This window comes from Callorhinus ursinus, unplaced genomic scaffold (assembly GCF_003265705.2).
Source record: "Callorhinus ursinus isolate GAN/ISIS: 27379988/994484 unplaced genomic scaffold, GSC_fseal_2.0 scaffold25, whole genome shotgun sequence".
Taxonomy (NCBI): domain Eukaryota; kingdom Metazoa; phylum Chordata; class Mammalia; order Carnivora; family Otariidae; genus Callorhinus; species Callorhinus ursinus.
The window spans coordinates 18,092,454-18,098,861 of record NW_027397087.1 but is presented as its reverse complement, the minus strand read 5'-3'; positions in this window follow the sequence as shown (position 1 = coordinate 18,098,861).

Below are 6,408 nucleotides of genomic sequence, written 5' to 3'. Positions count from 1 at the left end.
GGATCCACTGAGAAGATTGGGTATGGGTTTTCAGAGCAAGGAGTACAAGGTGAGTCCCAGGCTTTTGGCTCCCAAATGAAGATGCTTGTTTGGGGTTGGGGTGGCGGGTGGGGAAGCAATGAAGTCTTTACAGATCTGAGAGCTGTCTATGCTGAAATACTTTAGGTAAGCATATGGGCTGGAGGAAGGACCAAAAATTAGAGCCAGGAGCCGGGCAGAGCTGGTGAGCACGATGGCTAGAACAGAAAGCCATCGTAGGTCAAGGCCAGAAGTTAAGACACTTAGACACAGAGATGCAATACTGAAAGCAAAGTCATGGTCAGAGTTTCAGTCCAATTTGGGAGACTGTGGCAATACTTCAAAGAGGATAAGAGTAGTGATAATTTATAAAATACCAGGAATCAGGCTAATAGGCTTTGTGTACAGTGTCTCATTTGATCGTTACAACAGCCCCATGAATTAGGTGTCATTAGCCCTATTTTACAAATGAGGAAAGTTAAGAGAATGAATAATCTGTACAAGGCTGGTAAGCAGAACACAGTTTTAAGCTAGTTTGGATCTGATTCTGAAGCATGTGTGCTTAAAGACTATGCAATACCACAAGGTTCAATGTCTCACTTGGCAGTGGAAGCCATCTCAGAGATTCAAGTTAGGTTGGTGTGCGAGTGGTAAGCTCAGGTGGAGGCAGAGTCCAAGTATACAGACAAATATGGATCCAAGTTTGTGGTTTACTCTGGGCGTGATGAAACAGCTTTGGGCAGGAGTTTGAACCAGGAGCCCAGGATCTGGCACACCACACCCCTCACCCTACTGCAGCAGCACCAAGAGTGAGGCAAGGCATCGCAGATGCTGATGGTTGCAACAGAAGGGGAGTATTCTGTGTAGCTAGATTTGTTAACACCACCATTGCATTATCCCAAGGCATCAAAGATAAACATGCAAATCCAATGGAATTTGATTGTTAGACCTCTACGTTGGAATTGAGATAGTGCTCCAACATGGGTAATAAAACATCCCTCTCTTCTGTAAGATACTTGTTATATACCAATAATTGGAAGAGCTCACAAAGGTCCCTCTCTTCACCTGGCTTATTTATTTATTCATTTTAGATTTTATTTATTTGAGATAGAGAGCATGAGCAGGGGGAGAGGGGGGAGGAGACACCCCGCTCAGCATGGAGCCTGACGCGGGGCTCAATCCAGGACCCTGAGATCATGACCTGAGCCGAAGGCAGACACTTAACCGACTGAGCCACCCAGGCTCCCCTTCACCTGGCTTATATAAAGAGACCCCTTCAGGCAGTATGAGGAAAGAGCTGGGTGAATTCACACTGCTCTTTCAAAGGTAAACAATCTTGGTGTTCCAATACTTTTGATTCTTTCCCGCCACCAAATGGTAAGGGTGCAGCAAACACAAAATTTCATTCTCAACCTACTTTAAAAAAGATTAACATGCCCAGTCCAATGTAGCTATTATGGAAATAAGACTTATAAGCAGTATATACCAGTACCAAGTAATCATTGTGGCTATTACACTGGGTTAAAATTTGAGAAGGCAGTGTCCTGTTCAGAAGTTGTCCCAGGTGGATGATATTGTTAGGCTCAGCAATTTGCTTTAGTTAATAAGAAGCTTAGGCCCATAGAGATAAGTGACACCCAAGTGACAAAGAGTGAGTCAGTGGTGAAATGGATTCAGGACTCAGACCTCCCAGCTCCCAGTCTGTCCTTTTTCTTCTCTATCCTGGAGATTTTAATGTAAGATACTAGACCTGAATGATAAGCAGTTTTAATAGGAACAGGCAGAGGGTAAAACCACAACTAATATTAGATAGATGATAAACTCATTTAGGGTAGAGCCTCTATTACTTTGGAATTCAACAGTAAACAGGAACTGAAAAGGCTGATGTTAGGAGGTGAGCAATTCAGTCAAATTAAACATGCTATCAAGTACACAGCATCTGACAGAAAACAGTATGTTTAAGTAAAACAAGAATTCTTTAAGGAGCAATACTGGGCAAAACCCGCACTATTTTAACCTAGAAGCAAAAGTGATACCATGCTGAATTTTATTTTGAAAATACCACTTGATGCTCTACTTTGACTCCTTGGATATAGGTCTCAGTGTCAATCATATAATTGGCCTTTAAGGTTTAAATCGCCTGTTCCCAACTACAACGACTGCAGTGGGAAATAAGAAACAAGACTTACACATCATAATCAAAGTGGCTGTGTAAAGATCCCTAAGGTGTAGTAACCATGGCTGTCATGCAGTTGTTTGGAATTAGAAAGTTCAATTCCTATTGCAGCTAAAGTAAACTAGACACAGCAGGCCTGCTAGGATTAATTGAATGGCAAAGACTTGGTTTCCTGTGTGGGAGGGTGTGGATGAATAAGAAGCCTCGTATACAGCTAAAAGCAGTGCAAATCAGTACAATCGTTTTGGACAGCAATATGGCATCTCACAGATTTGAAGATAGGCATTCTCTGGGACCCAGCAACTAGATCTATACCCTGAAGACACTCTTAGACATGGTTCACAAAAATCCTCACTGTAGGGGCGCCTGGGTGGTTTAGTCTTAAGTGTCTGCCTTTGGCTCAGGTCATGATCTCAGGGTCCTGGGATCGAGTCTCGCACCGGGCTCCCTGCTCAGCAGGGAGCTTGCTTCTCCCTCTCCCTCTGCTGCTCCCCCTGCTTGTACTCTCTGTCAAAAATAAATAAGATCTTTAAAAAAATCCTACTGCAAATATGTTTACAGGAGCAAAATTTGGAAAACAAATGTCATTTTGAATAAAATGTGAATAAAAATGATTAAGTGGATAAAAACATTGCAACACAGCAGTGAAAATCAAATTAGAACTACATTGTATCAACATAGTTAAATTTCATAGGCATGTTGAGTGGAAAATGTAAGTCAAAGATATGAACAATATGCCACATGGAATTTTAAAACATGCAAAATATTGTTTGTAAAATCAGGCATAGTCAAAGTGTAAAACTGCATGAGAATAAAATTGAGCAAAGTGAAGGGCGTCTGGATGGCTCAGTGGGTTAAGTGTCTGCTTTCAGCTCAGGTCATGATCCCAGGGTCATGGGATCAAGCCCTGCATGGGGCTCCCTGCTCAGCGGGGTGTCTGTTTCTCCCTCTGCCTCTCCCTCATGCTTGCTAATAAATTTTTTAAAAAATCTTAAAAAAAGTTCCCCGAAGTGTCTACCTCTGAGATGTAGGAAAATGTGGGAGGGTTAAACAGAGGGATTCAATTATATCTATAGGTGTTTATCTGATGCAAATCAACAAGATGAGCTAACAAAGCAAGTGATGTATGTATGTTCTTTTTAAATTCCATACTTTTTCTATATACTTGAAATTGCATTTAAAGAAACATCAAAAAAGTGTGGGAGTGGGAAGGTGGGGAGGTCTACTGGCTCCAAATTAAGCCTAATATCGAAGCTTAATAAATAGGTCTACAAGTTGAAATGTCCCACCATCAGACAAACCTAATGATACAGATCATCCCCCAAAGTCAAAAAGCTGCACAACAGCTAGAACATTCCTCTAATTCAAAATAAGCCATTTAAAAAGTAAATTATTTTTGAACATAAGATGGCAGAATAGTAAGCCCCAGAACTCAACATCCCACAGAAACACTGACTTAACAATACGTGGTCCAAAAAGACCTCATATGGTCTCCTTTATGAAAACTCCAGTTAGGAAGTCACAATTTCCGAGACAATCTCAAAGCCAAGAACAGGAGCACTGAAATGGGTAAGAAAAGATCTTTCATTTCCACAATGTCAGTCCCTCCCCTATGCCAGCACAGCTCATGATTGGGAAGAAAAGCCTACCTCACAGCTTCTCCCTTGGAAGGGAATGAGAAGAACAGAACAATCATCCAGTGTTCCAGGTTTGCGGGGGGGGGGGTCTCCCCAAGAGACTGGCTTCAGTCTAGCCTGACTCACAGCAGGATGCTTTGGATACCTGGGGGCCACCGAGAGCATGAGAAAGCTTGTGGGTTGTTGCAGCGCCAGAGAACCTACAATACCTCAGACCCCCAACAGAGCAAGAGACTACAACCTCCTGAAAAAGAACTGTCAAACCTGGGGTGAGGAGGGGGCTGGATTACACACAAAAAGTACAGAGATGACACATTCCCATGGAAAGTTTGAGATGCCCCCAGAAACTCTAGCTGGGATGACTGGTGAAGAAGATCTACCCCAGTACAAAACCAGTCTATAAAGATAGGCAGAGGTGGCTATTTTCTCAAATGCAAAAATCACATTAAAAAATAACAAGGTACATAAACAGGGAAACATGGCCCAATCAAAGAAACCAAAATAAATCTCCATAAAGTGACCAAAAAGAAATGGAAATCCATGAATTACCTGATAAAGAATTCAAAATCATCATCTTAAGCTTAATGTGCTACAAGAGAACACAGATAACTTCACAAAATCAAAAAAACAATGTGTGAACAAAATAACAAAGATATCAAAACTGTATATTAAAAAAATAGCAATTCTGGAGCTGAAGAATACAAAAACTGAACTTAAAAATTCACTAGAGGATATCAACATCAGACTCAATCAAGCAGAAGAATCTGTGAACTCAAAGGCTGTTCATTTAGTTACCAAGTCAGAAGTACGTAAAAAAGAACGAAAAGTGAAAAAAGTCCAAGGGACTTATGAAACACAATCAAGCAAACTGATGCACAGGACTAAGTGAAAGAAGCCAGTTGGAAAAGGCTGCATACTCTATGATCCCAAACATATGACATTCTGGAAAAGGCATGAGTATGGAGAATAAATGACCAATGGCTGCCTGGGGTTAAGGGAAGAGGGTGGGACGGGTAGGCAGAGTCCAGAGGGTTTTTAGGGAGGTGAAACTACTCTGTAGGATACTAAAAGGGTAGATTCATGTCATTATCCTTGTCTAAATGTACACTGTGTACAACACCAAGACTAGACCCTAATGTGAACTATGGACTTTGGGTGATAAAGATGTGTCAATCTAGATTCATCAATTTTAACATGTTACCACTCTGATAAGAGAACTAGGTAATGCAGGGGGCTGTGCATGCGGGGGGAGCAGGCATATCAAAAATCTTTGTACATTGTGCTTAATTTTGCTGTGAACCTAAAACTGCTCTAAAAAAAAAATAAGTCTACTTAAAAAAAAGATCTCAAATCACCTCAAGGAACTAGAAAAAGGACCAATTAAACCCAAGTTGTCAGAAGGAGATAATAAAAATTAGAGAAATGAAACAGAGAATAGATCAAATCAACAAACCATCAGCTACACTAAGAAATAGGAGAAAAGACTGAACATAAATCAGATGTGAAAAGAGGACACATTACAACTGATACAGAAATAAAAAGGAATCATAAGAGGCTATAACGAACAATTATATGCCAACAAACTAAATAACCTAGAAGAAATGGATAAATTTCTGGAAACATGCAACCTACCAAGAGTGAATTGTAAAGAAGTTAAAAATCTGAACAGACCTGTCAACTAGTAAGGAGACTGAATCAATAATAAAAAATCTCCCAACAAAGAAAAGCCCCAGACCAGATGGCCTCACTAGAGAAGTCTACCAGTTAAACAATTAACAATTCTTCTCAAACTCTTCCAAAAAACTGAGGGAGTACTTCCAAAGTCATCCTATGAAGCCAGCACTATCCTGATACCAAAATTAGACAAAGGTGTTACAAGAAAACTACAGATCAAAATCCCTGATGAGTACTGATACAAAAACCCTTAAAAAAAAAAAACAAAAAAAACCCGAACACTAAGCAAACCATATCCAACAGCACATTAAAGGATTACACGATCAGAACCAAGCGGGATTCCTGGAATACAAGAATGGTTCAACATATATCAATCGATGTAATTCACCACATTAAGGACAAAAACCACACGATCACCTCAATAGATGCCATAAAAGCATGTCACAAAATTCAACACCTTTTCATGAATAAAAAACACTCAAAAGTAGGAACAGAAGGCCATCACTTCAAAATAATAAAGGCCATATATGAAAATCCTTAGCTTAACATCATATCCAATGGTGAAAACCTGAAAGTGTTCATTCTAAGTAAGAGCTTGCTCTTTTAAGATAACTGGAATATATATTTAAATTCACGTGTGACTGATACTCATCCGGAAAATATTTGTATTTTTTAAAGGTCTGTGAAACCAAATAAAATCAGTGAATAGGTCACTGGGAAGGCAGAATTCTGGATATTAATAGAACTGGCTTTGTATAAAACAACGATGGAAGACAAACAGAAGTGAGGGTAAAGGAAAAAGGGTTTTATGTTTGGATAGGTAAACAGATGAGTTCTTGACCAAAGGAAGTATCATGTACTGTAGAGCAAATACATTTAAAGGAGGTTCCTCTGCCTGCGTCC